Source organism: Vulpes lagopus, chromosome 16, assembly GCF_018345385.1.
Source record: "Vulpes lagopus strain Blue_001 chromosome 16, ASM1834538v1, whole genome shotgun sequence".
NCBI classification, from domain to species: Eukaryota; Metazoa; Chordata; class Mammalia; order Carnivora; family Canidae; genus Vulpes; species Vulpes lagopus.
This window is the reverse complement of record NC_054839.1, coordinates 49,935,705-49,958,071: the sequence shown is the minus strand read 5'-3', so window position 1 is coordinate 49,958,071 and position 22,367 is coordinate 49,935,705.

Here is a 22,367-nt window from a genome sequence, read left to right as displayed (position 1 = left end):
TTCACTGTTTCCTTGCATTTTGTTTATTGTTTCTTTGTATTTGGTGTGTGTGTGTGTGTGTGTGTGTGTGGTTGAGTTTTCCCTTTGTAAAGGTCATCAAAAGACATAGCATAGTCCTTGATGATACCCATAATACAATGGTCAAGTCGATTATGATTTAATTTGGAGTAGCTAAAATTGTCATTTGAACACCTTGATTTTCATCCCAAAGTATTGCTCTGTAGGTTTCAGACAGGCTTAGATCTTCAGAAAATAAAACTCCATTTGCTCAAAGCAACCCCACTCTTGGGAATAACAGACAACAACATTGTCAAATCTTAGGTCTCAAATCGTTAGATGGGAATGTCCATGTATATTTTTCACACTATAATTAATTAACATTGTGATAAAGATTAGTCAAGTAATATTGAGTTAAATTATTAATTACTTATGTGTCTGTATTGCTTTATACTAATAGAATGGAAAAGTATGTAAATACATTGAAACGCTATGCTACATCAAGAGCTTTATATACCCTAATTTATTACTTATACGGCCACGTAGAAATTTGAACAGCATGTTATAGATAGATAAATTGATGATCAAAAAGTTTAGATGACAGTTCAAGAAATCTTTCTAGTGATAAGGGAGTTTAAACTAGCATTTCCTACATCATGATACCTTCTGATATTTGGAGTATGTCTAACTCCCAGGACTGTAGAAATGGCAGGAAGCCAATCTTGAAGCTCAACTATCACACAATAAAGCATGTGAAATCAGCTTTCTGGTGTGTGACTTCACAATTACCAATTTCAGTAAATCATATTGTTCTGCTGTCACCGAGGGATATCTTCAGGTGTACGGTCTCATTGTTCAACTCACTAAACATCTTGAGGATTAAATATCTATCTCTTCTAGTAATATTCTAAATCGTCAAAAGAGACCAGCCATAGGTGAGTCCTGATTCTTCTTTTTTTTTAATCCATTAGTGTAATAACGAACATCCCTTATTAGAGAGAAAATAATGTGGCAACGATGAATGACCACTTGTCCCTTTGAAACACTATGTTAGAATGTAAAATTAAGCCAGGATTCAAATTTCCTTTAATAATGTAGGAATAAGTTTTTTCAAAATTTTCAATCATCTTTTTCTCAACATTTCTTTATGGATATTTTCAAATATACCAAGAAGTTGATAATTTTACAATGAACTCTCTGGTACCTAGCACAACAATTCTACCTCCACCATAACATTGGGCTTGGTCTATCGCAGATATTTCCTTTACCTGTTCCTCTCTCTCTTTCTCCTTGATCCATCTCATTTTTTGATGAATTTAAATGAAAATTGCAGACGTTAACACACTCCCTCCTGAATCTTTCATTATGCATATGATTAACAAGAGTTTGCTATTCTATTTTCTGTACAATAAAATTGACAAGTTTGCAAAGTTTTGACAAATGTGTCACAGGAGAATGCATACAACTTATACAACTTAAACTCTTATGTAGAGCATACACTGTCACTATTATCCCTCAATGATTGCCCACGTCCCAACCTAGTAAGTACCTGCCTCCGAAGACTGCTGTGAAACCAGTTTGATTTTTTCCCCCATACATTATTTGTTCTAAAGCTTCCTAAGTGGAATCAGCTGGCTAGCATGTTCTCTTAGACAAGGCTTCTTTCAAGCAAAAAATGTCTTTTTTTATGAGCATAGCATTTGGTTTTTTTCTTCTCACCCCTACCACTGAGAAAATGTTACTTTTATTGCCCTAAATTATTCAGATTTAGGATCTCTTCCCTGTGGCTAAAATGAGAATATTTATCTTAACCTCAAGCGATGCAGAGATGTTGTTGTCCACTTCTGCAATTCTGAAAGTTCCTCAATGCAATGTTCTTTCATTTTTTTTACATATCCTGTCATTTTTCTTCGCTCATTTCTAGTCATTGGAGCCACAACACCACAAATTGGTTTTGCTTTTTCACCCATCTCCTTTTTATCTGCACTTGCCCAGCTTCTCTCTTTAAAACTCTGATTAATTCTGCCTCAGGGTTCCTTAACCTTTTCTGACTTCAAAGGAAAGCGTGCCTGAGATTAAATAATGAAGACATATTCTTCAAAATGACATTTGTTAAATATTGAAATTTAGAAAACAAAACAAAACTTTTTCTGATAATTCTGATACTGTCAAATAGATGCTTAAAAAATGTTACCAATGTCTATTCCTAGTGCTAGTCAGTTGTGGATGCTGTTGGGATCTACTCAGATCCCCTTTGCTCCACTGGTTCACACAACCCTCAGAGGTTGGCTGGATTGGCTGCTGAGAGTCACAGCTGCACTTGGCCCCAAGACTTTCCCAGGGCCAATGGGCATAGCCTTGGAAATTCCTGGAAGGTTACAACTTCTCTAGAGGCTGCCTCATAGCCAAGGACTTGACAGGAAACGGGATTTGCCCTCTTACACCAAGTGGAAATAACTCTTAGGTGCTGGCCATTCTTGGAACAGAATCAATCCAAGGCTAAGCTTCAGCTGAAACCACATTTTGTTTAGCTTTTCTCATCCTATCTTCCTTCCTGCACTTTCCTCCAGGACTCTCCCAGGGCATACCCTCCATGCTCACTTTTAAGTGAATATCTTTTTTTTTTTTTTTTTTTTTTAATATTTATTTATTTATTTATTTATTTATTTATTTATTTATTTATTTATGACAGTCACACAGAGAGAGAGAAAGAGGCAGAGACACAGACAGAGGGAGAAGCAGGCTCCATGCACCGGGAGCCCGATGTGGGATTCGATCCCAGGTCTCCAGGATCGCGCCCTGGGCCAAAGGCAGGCGCTAAACCGCTGCGCCACCCAGGGATCCCTTTTAAGTGAATTTCATTCAAAGGCTTTCCTTCCTGGGAAGCCACACTATGGTAGCTGCACTTCCTTTCTTATCTCTTTCCATCCTGTAATGAGTCAGCAATTAGTAGGAATGGATTAGTTAATATGTGTATTCTTTTCTGAGACACGTGTAAAATATTTTTGTCATAGATAATCTCTCACATAGTCTTCTTAAAATTACAAATGTGAAGAAGTATATATCACTTTTCAACAATTTTGATTTTTCTTTGTTATATTGCTTTTTTTTCCTTTAAAGATATTGATATTTAAAAAAAAAAAAAAAAGATATTGATATTTATCTTGTTTTTTCCTTTTTGATTGTACTTGTTAAGGTTTTTTTTCTCTCCTTTTTGATGGCACTTACCAACATTTTCAGATTGTGTTCATTAGAACAGTTTTTTTAAAAATTTTTAACTTATTTATTTATTGCTTTCCCTTTCCTATTATGCATATTTTGAATTTACTTACTCTTAAATTTTGGATTTTATTTCTAATATGTTTAGGCTAATGTTTACTTTGTTTTTTTCTTGTTTATTATTGAAAGCACTTAGGTTGCGATTTTGCTTTTCAGTTGAGTTTTGCTTTTTCCTGTACATTTAATATTGTGTTCCCTAACTTTAAGTGTTAAGAATTCTAAACTTGCAGACCTTTTTGACATTATTTTTACTGAAGAGATGAATAGGAAACTTCGTTTTTTAATACTTTAATTTTTGGAAGTATATCATTTCTTCCTTTATTTTTATTTTTCTAATATTTGATCATACTTATAGTTAGATAGTGGTCTAGGGGAACAGATATATGTAAATACTGTGAAACTCTTTTTTTGGTCTTTTAGTTGGTCTAGGAGAACAGATATATGTAAATACTGTGAAACTCTTTTTTTGTTGTTGCTTTTTCCTATTATGTACTCTGTCAGAAATCGAAAGTATGGTGCTAAGGTATTAATAAATATTATTTTGCCAATCTCTTTTTTATATTTGTTAATTTTTTTCATGTACTATGGAAGAGTAATAATTAGTCAACAATATAAGGTGGTTTGTAGACTACCATTTATTGCTTTAACCAAAATTCTGTCATTATGAGGATATGTAATATTTTGGGGAGGGAATGTGTAAGTTTCACACAAATTTTAAAGGAATCCATGACCTGAAATAGTTCAAGAACAACTTTTTTAGGTCCTCTTATAATTCTGGATATTCCAGCTAAACACTGTGAGGGATTTCATCATGTATCTCTCCAATACTGTTTCTGAAAAGCCTTCCTCATATATTTAATTTTGTTGTTGTTTATATATTTCAATGTCATTTGATTGTTAAATGTTTTATTTTGTATCTATTATTAATGTTGAAAGGCCATATTTTTCTGTCAGGGTTGTGTCAAAGAAAAGTTATGCTGAACAAGAGTTAAACAGACAAGAAGACTTTATTCAAAATTTACTTACCATGGGGGAGAGAGACCCAACTCAAGTCTCTTGAAATAAAAGGCAGGAGAGATTTTAAGTGCTAGAGTGAACTAATGGAAAAGTGTTGTAAGATGTTAGGGGAGGAGGGTTGTTCCACACAATCACACCATGTGCAATCACTAATTGTCACTTACTGAATTAAACCCCTACCTTCTCACAGAAACTGGAAGATAGTAAGGCCTCTATAAACACAATTCAGAGGGATGTCTCCCAGGGCCTTGAGGGAGACATTGCTGAATTGTCAAACTGGCAAGAGCCTGTGAAAAGATTTACATCTTAAAGGAGTAGAGAAAGAATTCATAATTGAACATTTTCTAAAGTAAATGCTCCAAGTAAATGGTAGGTCAAGGGCCCACGGTCCAAAAGAAGCATATCTAGAGTTAGTCAAGCTGAGGGACACTTTAGGGCCTTTGTCAGTCCTCCCTTATTCCCCAGGATACCAGGTTCTTTTAGGAGCCAGAGGTGTGCTTTATGACTTGACTGTCAGCTATTATTTTCAATCTGTTAACAACTGCACCAACCTGACTTATGACACGCGGAGTGAACCCTGCTTTTGATTTCCAGAGTGGCTGCAGGTTTTTCTGTAGTTTTATGTTCCATTCCTCCTTCAAAGGGAGATGTGGGAACAGAAGGGTTAATCAATTGTGTTGTCATTTTATTTGGTAGAATCACAATGGTTTTAAGTAATGGTTGGAAACTAACTAGGACAAGCCTCTTATTTTATAAATGAGAAAATTGAAACCTAGAGAATGTAAATAGCTTGCCAGAGAATCCAAAACGAGTTAGGAAAGGAGCTAGAATGCTAATTTTTGTCTTCCAGTGCCTTTGATTACAATAGCTTCCTTTTATTGATGCTTTTAGTGAACACTCAGTATTAGCTCTTCAACTGATTTCTCCCTCATTTTCTCTTCTCTTCTTGAAATGTCTTGTGATATTTGATTTTTTTTTTACAAGTTAAAATGCATTGCTATAACAAAATCATCATTATCTAATTTTATCTCTTTTATGTACAGTGTGTGATTGACTACTTGCTTTGCTGTGGATGTGTGCTTGTTGTTCTTGCTCGGGATCCAGTAGTTAAGTTTTAGATGGTTTGGACAATGAATGGCTTAACAGGAATGTTGTATTCTTATCTATTGTGATAATTATAGCCTGCTCTTATTAGTAGCAAAATTCTTGCATTTTTTGGAAAATATATTTCAGAGAAGCAGTTTAATAAAGTTTCATTGTTTCTAATAACTTTACATTATACACCTATATTATGCCTCTTCCTTACACATTTAGTGCATTATGCTTTTATAATAAATACTTTCAACAGTATAAAATTATATAATCAGGGATCCCTAGGTGGTTCAGTGGTTTGGCACCTGCCTTTGGTCCAGGGAACAATCCTGGAGTCCCACATCGGGCTCCTGGCATGGAGCCTGCTTCTCCCTCCTCCTGTGTCTCTGCCTCACTCTCTCTCTATATATATGTCTATCATAAATAAATAAATAAACAAGTCTGTAAAATAAAATAAAATAAAATAATATAATAATAATCAATGATATTAGATATCTTACAAAATATAGCAAAGATTTCCAGAACAATAAAAAATATTTGAAAATATATATAGACTTTACAAAAGGTCAACACTTGCCAAGTCATACCTGGAATTCCTTTTAAAAGAAAAACAATCTGTGTAAATGTTTCTGGGTATATGTTGAATTAAAGCAAATTGTTAAGATACTTGTTGATTCTTTACTAGATTGTACAGAAACAAGCAGCGTGGAAGGCATTGCAAGTTCCTTGAATTTCTGGGCTATAAACTTTTTAATTCCTGCTTCTCCTGTCTTGCCCTCAATTTATCATAGGCTATGAAATGGCAGTTGGATATTATTGACAGAGATTTTATAAAAGTTTTGATCTCTGAACTCATGCATGTTAACACAATTTTTCGTTATATTTTTACAAGGTAAATACTAAATTTCAATATTAGCTCTAATCCCAAGTGTTAAGACATGTCTCAGGTTGAAAAAAAGTGAGACTGAATAGGCTATTCATTTCCATCTAAGAAAACTCTACCTGGAATTAGTGCTTGGTCTGGACATGCTCTTACTGTTTAGATAGTATGTTGTACAAAATTGAATTTTATATGGGGGATTTCATATCACCAAGAAACTATGGAAGGGATTAAAATCAAAGGGAATGAGACATATTTTACATCATAGGAAAATTGAAATTTGATTTTTAAACTTTACCTGGACTAGAAGAAGAAAACAGAAAGCTTTTACTGTGGGGAAAACCACACCAGCAATATTAAGTAAATTAAAATTATTTAGATATTCAAGGCAATGTATACATGCCTCATTAATTTTAAAAAATTCAAATGTCATATAAACTGATGTTTTACAAATGGGTGTATATCTTTCTGGAAGTATGCATTATTTCTTTATGTATTTATTTTTTTTCTTCATTTTTTTACAAGCTGTAATATGTTCTTAAGAATTTCTGATGCCTTTATTACAATTAGCTATGGTTAAATTTTCTTTTATTAACAACCCAGCATTAGGAATGAGATAAAAGTTAATCTTTCCTTAGGTCATTGATGGCTTCGATTGATCAAATCATTTAAATGAAATAAGTCACCTTTTCTTACAAAATTGTTTTATCCTGAACTTCATACAGAAATGGTGAACTTGCATTATAGATTTAAAAATCTTAATAAAGCCTCTAGCAAGAATGACTAAAACACGAAGAGCCAATTTTATTTGTTAAATATATTCTATACTAAAAATCCACTATTTCTCTGATTTTTTTCTCATTGTCCCATTAAACCATAGTCCCATATGTAATCAAAGCTGTCCTACCTCCTGTGCACAACATAACTTCATTCGAAAACATTATATTGATGAAGTTTGTCTATGTGTAATAAATTGAAAATACTCTTGGGGAAATTAAAGAAATGACAATATTAATTTTCATAAAATGACAAAATGTGTTCAATGTATTTCACCCTTTAAATATATGAGAGTTTTAACATACACTCCTTTTGTCTCAAAGGATAAAACACTCTAAGATTTTAAAATGATTTCTCCTTATCATAATACACATAATTCTCTGTTATAAAAATAATAAAATGCTTGTTTCTTCACCCATGAGGTGTGTTCATCTTAACTGTACCTCACACACCCTCTCCCCCCAACATGATCATAATAAAATATTTCTGAAATGTTTCAAATTGAGTTGTCATTTTTTTACTTGGTAATCAGAAAAGAGTATATCCAGCAAAGTATTTTTTTTATAATAAATGGAGTAGATCATGCTTTTTTGTCTACTAAAATACTTCTAATAACTTTCTAATGGCAGGGATAATATTTCAGTGAAAAGTGAAAGTTTGATGGTTTCCACAAACTCCTTTTAAGAAAAATGCATTAAATGAAAAATCTATCATATATTTATTTTAAAAACTTCCCAAGCAAAAATAAGGATTGATAAAATAAATTGCAATGTTTATTTTAACATCTGTTATGTTTAGAACTTCACACTTGTTTATACCCATATTCATTGCCTAGTAACTTGTTATTTCTATTAGAAAACCAATGTAATCAAGAAAATTAACATATTAAACTATAAGCACTTGCATTCGCTTTTTCACTGTTAGCTAACCATCAGTCATCAGATAGCTTAATTTGAAATCATTCATTGTAGATTTGGTTTATATTATTACAACTGTCTGAAAGTATAATTGTTATTGTCCTTCATTATCTTTATGTCTTTTTTAGTTTCATAAATTTTACCAACAAAATTTTCATTGATAGGACAATCTGAAGAAAAATCATAACATGTGGGACACCTCGGTGGCTCAGTGGTTGAGCTTCTACCTTATGCTCAGGGTGTGATATGTGAGTCCTGGGATCCAGTCCCACGCTGGGGTCCCCACAGGAAGCCTGCTTCTCCCTCTGCCTGTGTCTATGCCTCTCTCTCTCTGTCTCTCATGAATAAATAAATAAAATCTTTTTTTAAAAAAAAATAAGAAAAACACCATACCGTGTAATAACAACCTCTTCTACTAGCATGCATTTCCTATTAAGATAAGCTAAATAATATTATTTCTTTGCAAGGAAAATAGGAAAAAGCTGGACATTCTTTTAAAATTTTTTTATTGAGATGTAATTGACTTATATTAGTTTGCGGTGTACAACATTATGATTGGATATAACTATGTATTGCAAAATGATCTATCATACATAACTATATTTTTTTTCCTTGTGGTGAGAACTTTTTTTTAAGATTTTTAAAATGTATTTATTTTAGAGATAGAGCACACGTGCACATGAGCTGGAGGAGGAACAGAAGGAGAGGAAGAAGTAGACTCTGCTCTGAGCACAAAGCCCGATGTGATGCTGGATCCCACGATCCTGAGATCATGACCTGAGCTGAAATCAAGTCAGTCACTTAACCAACTGAGTCCCCCAGGCATCATATGATGAGAACATTTAAGATTTACTTAATTGGCAACTTTCAAATATATAATACAGATTTTTAAAATTCCATTGAAATCACTACCTTCCAGAATGGAAGCTCTCTTCTGTACTCCTATTATTGAAATAAAAAAATGAACATAGCCATGTTTTAAATAAGATGCTTCCAATCTGTTATTGACTGCTTTTGTTAAATAGTTCCTTCATTCTCTCTCTACTCTTTCAGCTTTATCTTGCTCATTTTAAAAATCAACCCAACTTCTCCCTGACAAGCAACTCCAACGTCTAAAAACTGCCTTATTCAAAATTCCCAGCATGTTTTTTTGCAATATTTCTTTCTTGCAATCTATTTTTAAACTTCCTATTTTGAAGGAAAGAAGTATAGACTCCCAGGAGGTTGCAAAGAAATGCACTGAGAAGTCTCATACACCATTCTTTCATCCATCAGCAATGTTAACTTCTTGCACAATCATAATACAATGTAAAAATCGGGAATTCATATTGGTGGAATCTGTAGAGCTTATTTAGACTGCCCTAGTTATACATGCATTTATTTGCGTGTGTGTGTGTGTGTGTGTGCACGTGTGTTGGCTCTATTTGATTTTAGCTCATGTCTAGCCTTCCATTACAACTAACACAATCAAGATAATCATGCAATAACCACAAGACTCTTTGTTACCCCCTTATAACAACTTCCATTCCCTTTACCTCCCCAATAACTCCTGTTATCCATTAACCTGTTACCCATCTCTGTAATTATTTTATCTTACAGGGACACCTGGGTGGCTCAGTGGTTGAGCGCCTGCCTTCGGCCCAGGGCAAGATCCTGAAATTCCCAGATGGAGTCCCACATCAGACTCCCAGCCGGGAGCCTACTTCTCCCTCTGCCTCTGTCTCTGCCTTTCTCTCTCTCTGTCTCTCATGAATAAATAAATTAATTAATCAAAAAATATTTTATCTTAAAAATGTTACATAAATGGAATTATTCCACAAGTATCCTTTTGAGATTAGCTTTTTTCACCCAAGGTTTATCCAATCTGTTGCATGTATCAATAGGATGTTCCTTTGAATTGTTGAATATATTCCATGGTCTGGATGTTTACTTAACCATTTAATCTACTGAAGCAGCAATGAACTAGACTATATGTCATACCAGCTGCTGGAGTGATTATACTATTTTACATTTCCACCAGTAATGTATGAGTAATCCAGTTTCTCCACATCATTGCCTGCATTTGGAATTACTATGCTTAATTTTACCCATTCTGATAGTCTGTAGTTATATCTCATGATGGTTTTAATTTGGATTTCTCTAATTGCTAATGATGTTGAGCATCTTTAAGCATGCTTATTTTCCATCTGTATCTTCCTCAGTGAAATGTCTGTGCGTATTTTTTCCTGTTTTTCCCCCATTTCTTCTTCTTTTTTTTTTTTTTTTTAGATTTTATTTATTTATTTGACAAAGAGAAAGAAGGCACAAGCAGGGGGAGCAGCAGAGGGAGAGGGAGAAGCAGGCTTCCTGCTGAGCAGGGAGCCCAATGTGGGGCTCAATCCCAGGACCCTGGAATCATGACCTGAGCTGAAGGCAGACACTTAACCAATGGAGCTACCCAGGTGCCCCTTTCCCCCCATTTCTAACTGATTTGTTTGCTGGGTTTTGAAAGTTATTCATATGTTCTACATAACAAAAGCCTTTGTCAGATACATGATTTATAAATATTTTTTCTCAGTCTGTCATTGCCTTTCACCTTTTTAAGAGTATCTTTCATGCAGCAAAAAATACTTTATTTTGATGAGGTCCAATATATCAGTTTTATCTTTAACAATTAAGCTTTTCGTGTCAAATATGGAAATTCTTTGTTTAGTCTTAGATACCAAAGATTTTGTCTTATGTTCAGCTCTAGAAGTTTTATAATTTTGTTTTACTTTTAAACCTATTCTGACTTAATTTTCACATAAAGTATGAAGTTTAGGGCAGGTTTATTTTTTTAACTACTGCCCTAGAGCCAACAGTACCACTTAAAATTGTGTTTGCCTTTCCAAAAGTCAAGTTTCTTCTTGGTTGTCACATAATTACTTGTCTCTCAAACTATTTCTTTTCACCTTTCCTACAAATTTAGTTTTTCATCCTTATCATATCTCTAAAGGTTCAAACACCTAACATTTACTCAGTTTATAATTTCCTGCTGTGAGTTTCACTTGCCTCCTTGCCAAATTTCAACTCATGGTTAAACATGTCAACAGTAAATTCACAGTATAGAATGTATCACCAAACAGAATTTCTGTCTTTCTTGTCTGGTTAATTCTGGGTCTTTACTAATATCTCCTTCTCATTTTCTCCTCTTTTTTTGCAACTGCTGAGCAGCCCAGGGAAAAATCATAAAATGATTTACATTCTCTGATCCTCTGCCAATCTTCTATTCATTCCTGTATTGATTTCTTGAGAACTTACACATTTTTATGTCATTGATTTATGTCTCTCTACAATATATATGTTTTTGGTGACCCTGCCTCTACTAAAAGTTTCCGAATGACTCATTGAAGAATTGAAGCCACATGATTCTTTCTCAAATTCCCTCTAAATTTGACATTGTACCTTCTCTTCTTTTTATCATCCTCCTTTAGTCTTTCATGAATTCCTTGTTTTTACAAATTTTTTTCTCAAGTGTCATATTCTGTCTCCATACCCTACTTTACTTCCTCTGTACATCTCCTGTAAGTGGTGATTTGTTTACCCAAGGTTTTATTCTCATTTTTACTCTTTTACTGAAATAAAAGGTTTTTTGTTGTATCCATTTCCATACTCATTACCCTTTTCTTGAACAAAATTAATTCTAAGTCTTACTAACATCTCTCACACTATTCCAGTTACACCTTTTCATTTGCCTCTTTGAAGTTTCCCCTGTTTGGATGCCTCCCCAGGATCAATTACTAACCCTTCAAAAAACTACTCTCATAATTCTTGTTCAGTTTGTGTCTATAGCTTTTCCATTATCAGTATCTTTATTTAATTGTTGTTGCATATAAGATTATTAAAATAGTTGCCTTGTTCATTCATCTTTCCAATCTCAATCTAATATATTCTAATTGATAAATCGTCTCATATTTTTTCTCACATCACTTATCCAAAATTATCAACAATTTCTTACTGCCTTCTAACCTCATTTAGAACTTTTCATTTTGTGACTTAAGAAATTTTTTTCTTTCCTTTTTCTTAACTATTCTCCTATTAGAAGTGAAAATCTCAGAGGAAGAGAAAAAATAAATACAAGATTAATCTCAGTTGATCTCTGGAATCAGATTATTTAAGGTTTTAATGTCTGCTCTACCTCTAACTTGAAACAAATTACCTACACTTTTGTGTCTCTGTTTCCACATACAAAAAAATAAGAAGAATGATAGTATTTGCCATATGGAGTTAGTATTAAATGGGAAAATGTGGGGAAAGGTCTGCACAGTTTCTGGCACATAGTAGACGATCATACTGTTAGCCATTATTTCTTACTTTAAGGCTGCGATAAAACCAGAATGGCTTAGGGGTATTTATTCTTGGATATACCCAGATATTTTCAGAATATTATAAGGTTGTATATAAAGAGAAATCACTATTACATTTTACTTCTTTACAACTTTAAAGAAGAATTGTGAACATAAGGTAGAAAATGCAATGTAATATTATTTGTTACTGCTAATCTTATCTTTTATTCTAAGACTTAAGATTCATGAAATATGTGTTTTCTTATACGTTTCCTTTTAACTTTTTTTTTTTTTACCATAGTATAAAATACATATTGGTGAGATTTATTTTATCATTATTTTTTGTACCTATTCTTTATCTTTGTGTTAAGAATATATGGCAAACTATTGATACCAGGTCATTGACTTGTGAACTTTTTCTTCAGCTCTTATTTTTATTCAAAACATCAGCAAAGCTCAAGTGTTCTTTTTTGTTCATTATCTAATTGATGTAAATTTGAATAATATCCAGACAAGTGGTGGTGCCGTCATATGTTTTGTCATATAAAGCTCTTTTTTATGGCCTTCCTAGATCATTGTTCATTTTCCACGTAACTTACATCATGTTAAAATTTTCATTATTATTTTCTGATGATTTTTCTCTTTTCTAATGAACGTATTCTGAGGGTATTTATATAGTTTTGAGGACTACCTTGAATGTTTCTCCATTAAACTAGAGGAGCAAATGGTAGCTGATTTATTCATTTGTACACATACTCATGATCACACACATGCTCATGTTTATGACTATCTATGTCTATATCTATATACCACATCAATAACTACATTGTGAAAAATAGGCAAAATTTAAACGGTCTCAGTTCTGACCTCTCTACCTTTTACGATAGCTGAATCTTCCTATCTGTCTAACTTTCATGCAATTTTGCTTTGACAAGACACAAGAAAAAATAAACAGGCAGTATTTATCTCCCCAAAATTACTTTTGATTATAAATGGAAAACATATTTTACTATACTGATGCATGCACAGTGAGGAAAGGAGAAAGAAGGATAGAAAGAGAGACCAAGAGGGTAATCATGCAAATGTGGCAAAATACTAGACCTTGGTGACATGAGTAAATGGATCTGGGAGTTAGCTATTTACTAAAATTTTCATTTTAGTTTGGAATAATAAGTTTAATAAAAATGCCAACAGAGACAGTGTTGTCCTTTGAATACATCTTCCCTCTGCCTTGTTAACCAAAGACTTTCCAGCAGAGAAGTAAGGACAGGAATACTTCACATTTGGGTAAAATATCACCTGTGTTACTAATAAGGATAGTATTGGCACATGTGATTTATGTCATTAGTCAAGTATGATTTTTTAAATATGTTGGGTTTAAGTATTGAAGTTACAATCAATTAGAGCTATCACTGTTTTCTTTTCAGGAGGTCAAAATTCTATCAGGACTGGCCTGATTCCACCTTCACAAAATACCTTTTCTAATGTCAATTCTCCCTGCTTTGGTCATTCCTGGAACCACTGCATTAGCAGATATTTTGATCCCAGATTTGGAGAAACATCAGACCAGTAGATCAAAAAATTCTTAGGTCACTCTGTATGCAAAGTTGAAATTAATTTCTCATTTTGTTCTCCATCCTAAATTATGCTTAGTGTCATTGTTGAATAAAGTCATTGAAAGTTTAAAAATAAGACTGAATGGCAACATGTAGATATAACACAAAATATTCCAAAAACCAAATATAATTTTTATCCCTTTAATAAGTTCCCAGGGAGAAGTAAAGTTAAAATAATAAAATATTTATCTAACCTTAAAATCTGAAACCAGTGTTTCAACAAAGCAAAGTCCAAAATCCATTCTTGTCAATTGCTGTCTTGCTCAGTATCAGATGGAGGCCTGCTTAATACCTAGGCAGAACTGGTGTTCACTGAATAAGCAGTTGCAATGAGGAGGGCCTCAGGTTGGAATGAGTGTTTTCTGTTGTTTTTATTCAGGGCATAAAGAGTTTTGTTCAATCAATCAGAAGTTCACTGTTTGCCTCACCTTGTGCCTTACTTTTCTAAGAGTAAAAAAGATGAAAAAAAAAAAAAAAGAGGGGCTCCTGGGTGGCTCAGTATGAGTGTTTGCTTTTGGCTCACGTCATGATCCCAGAGTCCTGGGATTGAGTCCCACATCAGGCTCCCCACAGGGAGCCTGCTTCTCCCCCTGCCTATGTCTTTGCCTCATTCTCTTCTCATTAATGAATGGATACAATCTTTAAAAAAAAAAAAAAAAAACATGCAAAATCATCTCAAGACTGGATTGAACAACCACAGCATTCAGAAAACAATTCTATTGCAACGTTTAATGGAGATATTCTAAGATAGTCTAAGAAATACATCCTATGTTCCTAGAACCCAGTATTTGGTGGTACCGAGGACATAACAATAATTCAGGGGTATGTAACTGTGTAGGATCTAACTGGTAAAAATATTCTTGACTTTAGTCATATCAGGTTGCCACTGAGGGGGCCAGGTGTTTAGAATCCATAACCCGTACACTAAAACTCCCAAAAGCTTTGGGAAGAAAAAAAAATCTCTCAGCAAGATGCTAATTTTGGCACTTTGCATTTACTGTGTCTGAGGAGACATACATTTATACTTAACTGCTTCCTCTCTTGCAGTGACATTTGAGACACTGACAATTGTTACATTCCTGTTAAACAAAATGTATTTGAGGTAACTTTATTTTCTGATGTAGGATTTCTGTCTCAGTCCGTTTGGGCTGCTATATATATCATGGTGCCATTGACTAAATGGTTTATAACAACAAATTAATTTCTCAGTTCTGGAGCCTGGAAGTCTGAGATCAAGGTGTTAGTATGGTCAGTTCTGGTGAGTAGATTGCTGTCAAATTTGTATTTTTGGTGGAGAGAGAGAGAAGGAGAGAACTCTCTAGGGTCCTTTTTATAAAGGCATTAGTCTCATTCATGACGGCCCCATCCTTGTGGCCTAATTACCTTCAAAGGCCCCACCTCCTAATCCCATCATTTTGGGGCTTAAGATTTCAACATATGAATATTAGGAGGGAACAAACATTCAGATCATCGCAACATTCTAAAATGCTTTCTATCCAGTAAGTTTTTGCCATTACAAAGATTTGAATATATGCTTTATCTGTTAATGTAACATGGATAAACTCTTATGCATAGGCATTTATAATTTTATGCCTAATGAGGGTTGTTTTCAGACCCATTTTTAATATTCATGGAGCCCAGGAGAAGAGTACGACAACAATCCCACATACCATTTGTATAAGGTTTCTTCTTACTCCACAAGTCTAAACTTGTCAGCTTTCTCTGAAAAAGTGTTCCTACATGCCCCACCTCATCATATCTCAAGTTCCATAAGGAAACTGAGACACAAATTTAAAATTCTCAGAATTCAAGGAATATAAACCAAAATATGGATGTGAGGGCAAAGCCAGCTTTTGACCCTTGGAATTGTCCTCTGTTCCTCCACCCACTTGCCTTTTATTCCAATACCAAAAAACAGCCACCCTTGGCTATGCCTTAGATTACAGTATGTGCACCTGTCACCCTGTACTCTCAGGAAGAGAGAACCAGGGGACATTTCTATGAAATCCTTGAAAATAGGTACAAGACCATTTGAGCAAGACCTTTCAAAATTCTGCATATGCTTTGTGTGTAGCTCATGAAGGGCCAGAGTGAGGACTGTGGCAGAATGACCTATTTCTTGGGTCTAAATGATGAAGGATAGTTAGAAGAAAGGCAGATAGGGACAAGAGGGGCCCTCACCCTAAGAGGAAACCACCCTTAAAAAATTTTACACCACCCTGTAGAAGCACTCCACCCTTTCCTACAGGATAGATGACAAAAACTTGATTGAGTGACAGGTACAGGGAGGGTTAATCAAGTTAAAACAGTCCAGCCAACGAGGCCATAAAACCCCCTAAATTTAGAAACTACAAGGGCAACCTTCTCCTATCCCCTCCCTTCTTGGAAGCTTTGTACTATCACTTTGCTATCACGGATTGAACTTTGCTGCCCACCACACTTCATCTGGTCTACCTCTTCATTCTTCAAAGTGGTGTGACCAAGAACCATGAGCACTGATGGAGAAGGAAATCCTGCACCATAAATATGGTGCTGATTGTAACCAGCACCTTTATGTATGTCACATGTTGTGCCTAAGAAACCCACCTTCTAAGATCATTGTTTTCCTCTATAAACAAATGCAGAGCCAACCCAAGCCCACTCTCTTCACAGGTGCCACAGATATATGAAAAGATATTTAAATGAAGAAATAGTGTTCTACACTGTAATGCCCAAAAGACATGTCTGTCTGTCTTCCTTCCTTCCTTTCTTCCTTCCTTCCTTCCTTGAAAAAGGAGAGATCAGTCAAGCTGGGAAGGGGGGCAGAAGGAGAAAGAGAGAGAGAGAGTCTTAAATAGGCTCCATGCCCAGCACAGAGCCCTGACATCATGACCTGAGCCAAAATCAAGAGTCAGATGCTTAACCAGTTGAGCCACCCAAGTGCCTCCCAAAGACACGTCTAATGAAAACCATTTCCCCTGGCTTCAGCTACTACTATATACAAAGCTTTTTCTGGCCCACTATCTGCTAGAGTAACTCACTGTCCTCATTCATGTAGTAAGGTTTGTGTCTGGTTTAGCAAGACCAGTCTTAGAAAGTTGAAATTGCAGCTAAAATCTCTAATAATGTAGCTAAGACCATCCATGTGGATGTCCAGGGTTTGCTAATCAGGGATAAGTGGTCTAGCTCCTACACCTTACTTGGCCAGAATTTGTTAGAGGATCCCTTGGTTATCAAGTGTGCTAATGTCCATAAGGAAGCTGCACCTTTACCCAAGCCATGAGTGGTTTCATACATTTGTTGATCCCTGGAACTTTGTGCTAGGACCAGTAGGTACACCGCTCTTTTCTATGAATTCAGTTACTTTCCAGTGAAAAGGCAGCAGTGAACTGACAAGGTCAATAATACAGGTGATCTAAGTTTTACAAGCCATTTTCCTAAACAGAATAGTGAATGAGAGGCTTTCATAAGATCCAAAATAGGTCTACATAAACTATTAAGATCAAAGCTCCCTGATAACATACCCATGTTCAAGGCCTTAGTTACATGAGAAACCTAAGCCACCTCATTTATATTTTGTTCCATAAATTTTACCTTCTATGTCTATCTCCAGAGGCACACAGATCAATGTAGCAAATATGTGTTTAAAGAGCCCAATAAACACTGTCCTGTTTGTGGTGTTTTGTTTTGTTTTGTCTTTTTAATATGCGTGCTCATCCAACTGAGAAATCTGATAAGTAATTAAAGCTGCTGAGGACAAGGATATTACTTTTATCTTCGATAAAGTTGGTATTGAGAATATGGCTTTTTCTGTGTAAGAAAATTTCACAGGACTGAGCTCCAGGATTAGATCTTATGCTTTTTGTGGTCAGCAAACTCATCAAGGAAAGAGAGATGTGGCACACGTATGGTTTCTCTTTCCAAAGCCACCATTGTGGCACTTTGCCTTTCCACCTGTCAACTTCCACCTGCAGGGAGAAATCGCATGTGACTTAGAGAAGGCAGAAATGTCTGATTAACAAAGTGCTCTTCATACTAACACCGGATATAAAATACACATTGCATTGGGGATGCAAAAATTACCCCCTCAACAGAAATGATATTTCATTTGCCAGAAAATTAAACAAAACCAAAAACAGGGGAGATGAAGGAAAGCTGAGCATGGGCAGTGGGGGAGAGGAGGTAGAAAAGACACTTGACACTTAACACAATCTTATCAACCTCCAACATGCTAGAAGTTTCTATTTCTATTCCTCTCTAGGTCAATTTGAAAGAAAATGCTAATTGGCGCATTTAACCTAATGGAAAGAGAATAATGACCTTGTACATGATTGGTATTCCTGCTGACAAAAATATTCACCAGAGACTTTGTAAGCAGATTATGTTTGGTTTCCAGTATCTCTGGATCTTTCTTATATGAGCCTATTAGTCAATTGTAAGACTTCTTAACAAAGCCAGGTTTCAAGATTTATTTTGAAATTTTGGCAGGTATAGGTATTTAATTTTGCAATTAAGTATTTTATATCCAACTAATACTCTTTGTTAAGTTTTATGCTAATTATCTAATACAATAAATGCCACCTGCTAACCTATCTAACCAAGTACTTTCTAACAGTTACAAAATGCACATTTTGCCTTTTTAGAGGTCGACTTTAAATTAGGGTGGTACTAGGATACTTCTTATTTCCCTTGTTATACTTACTGGCTTTATCATTCACATATAAGATAGATAGATAGATAGATAGATAGATAGATAGATAGATAGATAGACAAATAATTATCTGTATCTATAGCTTTTAGTTAAATGAATTCTAATTTTGTTACTGACTCATAAAGCAACATTTTATTTTATTTGCCCTAAAGCTACTCTGAAAGTAGAAATCAGTTAAATTAAATCCTAATCTGAGGTTGATAATAACTTGACATATAAATTTGGACAAATTGCTTAATTTCCCTGAGCTCCATTTTTGTCCAACTGTAATGATTTCTCAGCCTGTTCCAATTCCAACCCCTTATGGACATATCGCTAGTAGGCAGGTCATTTCAGCAGGGAAGCTCCAGGATTTAAAGCAATGGATATGTTTACGAGTCATACACCCACGTCACATTCATTAACACTTTTTGATATGCGGTTTTGTTATTATCAAAATAATATCATCAATGATATCATCTCTTTCAAAGAATCAGGGGGATCAAATAAAATAAGATCACATAAAATCATTTTGTGCCTGCAGAGCAGTATTTAGTTGTAAAAAACTGTTCTAATTCCAAGAAAAAACTTCCATACTTCAGGGGTGATGCTCAGTGTACACTACTACATGGCTTGGTAACTGAGATTATAATTGTTTTAGTCATAATTTCTACTTTATTCAATCGGAATTATTTATAGCATTTATTTATTATGTGCCTGGAATTAGTGTCATATATTTACAAGTCATTTTGTTCTCACTTTTGTTTCTGACAGAATAGTTTTTTTTTTTTTTTCAATATTCTTGTGTTCTTCTGCCCTCCTGATCAACTTTAAGCCATGGTTTTAAAACTTATGAAAGAGTGCCATGCCTTGCTTTCTTTGAGCCAGCAACAAGATAAAGGTGAGGGATTGTTTTTGACATGGAACTAAATAATATTTTCTCTTCTATTTCGGACACTCCTAATGGTAAAATGTTTACTCTTGACCATCTATAGGTCTCCTATTCCTGGGAGAAGCAGCTCACCAACTTGGTTACCCTTCACAGGGAATCTGGACTTTGTGATTATAAAGGGTAACTTCATAATGGATTGAGAACAGCTGACTGACATGCCTTGAAGAATTATCATGTGAATAGATATACAAGTGAGTAGATATACAAGGTAAACAATTATGCTGCACTGACAATGTCACTCCTATCTGGCTTAATAGATTCCGTGCAATGGAGAAACAATAACTAACTCACCTCCTGATCTGAATCCTCCTGATCTGAATCCTACCAGGTAGTGGGAGGGTTCTTCAAATAGTAGCAATAGTACTTGATCAAGTCAGTACAGTTCCATCAGCCCCTCAAGGGCCCCAAATTATGGTTAGTGTAATGCTGGATCCAGAGTAGAGAAACGATGTGTGATTAGAATCCACCTTAAGTAGTAAAAGTTAAGACAGTGTCTTTTTTATATATATAAATTTATTTTTTATTGGTGTTCAGTTTGCCAACATACAGAATAACACCCAGTGCTCATCCCTTCAAGTGTCCCCCTCAGTGCCCCTCACCCAGTCACCCCCACCCCCCGCCCACCTCCCCTTCCACCACCCCTAGTTCGTTTCCCAGAGTTAGGAGTCTTTCATGTTCTGTCTCCCTTTCTGATAGATAGGATAAATAGATAGATGATAGATGATTGATAGGTAGATAGATAGATAGATGATAGATAGATAGATAGATGATAGATAGATGATAGATAGATAATAGATAGATAGACAGTTTCTAAATTGATGTACTAATACAGCTAATATGTACTAATACAGCTAATATGTCACAGGTCTGAGACTAAATTTAAGTCTAAACTTCCTGCTACTTTTCCAATAAAAAGATATCAATTTGTATCAGAAAGTATCAAAATGATCAAATATAAACCGTTTGATAATTCTCTCCCCACCTCTTTTAAAATATTTAGCACTAGGCATCCTTTCCTAACTTTCACTTCACTTTAATGTCAGTCTCAGAAATCAGGCAACAGCTGCCTTAATAATCTCCTTGCCAATATCCACCACCCCTATACGCTGTTGCCAGATTTTTTTTTTTTTCTTAATAAAACTATCGTGTCCCTTCCCAGATCAAATCACTTGTATGGATTTTTCCTGTTGGAATGAAAACAAATAAACTTCTTGGTTTGCAAAACAAGGCTTTTCTCAAGTAGTCTTTCTTCCATCTCTTTTCTCCCACTGCCCGTGTGTTGAAGTTATACTGGCCTATCTACTCCTCCTCAAAACTGCCATTCATTTTTCTTCTAAGGAAGTGTTGAACATTAGCTTCATCCATTATAATGAAGGGCTGGGAAGATACATGAACTATTTCCGTTTATGTATTCAATATTTTTATAAAATATTTAAAACTCTAATACAATTTTTAGAGGGTGAAAAAAGGAAATTTGGTAGTGTTAATTGCCTGGGAATATATTTTTCAATCGATGTCAACGTGTCCTTGGTGATATTTTATTTTTTCTTTGTTCTTTATTATTAAATGTATTGTGACATGTTATGTCAAGGAAATAATGTTGGAGCTGTAAAGATCATAGCTGGGTGACTGCACTTACAAGAAACCTTATAAATTTTAATAAATGACCTTTCCAAGAGGCTGTCAATAGCAACAACTTTTGGCAATAAGTCCAATAATTTATTCTATGTCTACGTATCTATCCATCCACATTTGTACAAGTTAATTTACAATTAGGTTTGGAAATAAAAAAAATATGTTAATGTTGCTAAGTATTACTATTTAAAGATACTTAGAGCATTGCTTTTACCTACATTTTTCAAAGTTTTATAAATAATGTCAATTTTTCCATTTGTATAACATAAATCTTAAAATGTACAGGAATGTATGCATGTATACAGAGAGAAGAAATGTATCCTAAACAACGTGTTTGTCAGAACGCTCAAGGCTTGCTTTTCAAATTATGTGTAATGTGACAAAGCAAGGGGGAAACCCTGTCATTTTAGCTTTGGAGTGCAAACATGCTAATGAGTACATATTCTGGCATAAATGTGGTTAGAAATGTACTGTGTCAAAGAGATTGATCTCCATAATAGTTAATGAATCTGAAATGAAGAATAGAAGATACAGTGTCCTAGATCCAATTTTATTGCTTGGAATTATATTCGCCCTTGGCAAAGCAGCTTGTTTATTGGTGCTCATTATAGCTGATACAGTATTGTAAACTACTTTCATCTAGAAATAAAGGTTATCAAAGATCATAACATAATGCAGGCATGAGGAGTTTTCACAACACTTCAACATGCTTTTATTACTGACTATAATACAGCAATACATGTAGTGTAAGTATTAGCATTACAATTATATTACCAACACCTTACCTGTAGTTTTAGTGTCAAGAGACATTATATTTAGTCAAGCTTGGATAATGGTGCAACTAAAAACAGTATTGAAAAATCAAAACTGAATGCATGGCAAATATTTAAAAACACGCAGGACTGATTTATTATTCATATTGAACACAATTATTCCGCAGCACCAATGAAAAGAAAGCAGAAAACAACATGACACGATAAGGACTGCTATTGTTTTAATCTCAATTTACGGGAATCCTTTTAGCTTAAAGGATCCTGGGCAGGAGGTGGCAAACTAATGTTATGAAACTATTGTGTTCTACAGATTTTAGAACTTAAAAGTTATCGAATTTTTCTTTCATATGGAGATATTTAAAGGGCGATAATTTCATTGTACTGGTTATATGGAAGCCATACCTAAGCGAAGTTTGGATATTTGAAATAATCTTAAAATGAATTGTCTACCCATTAAGC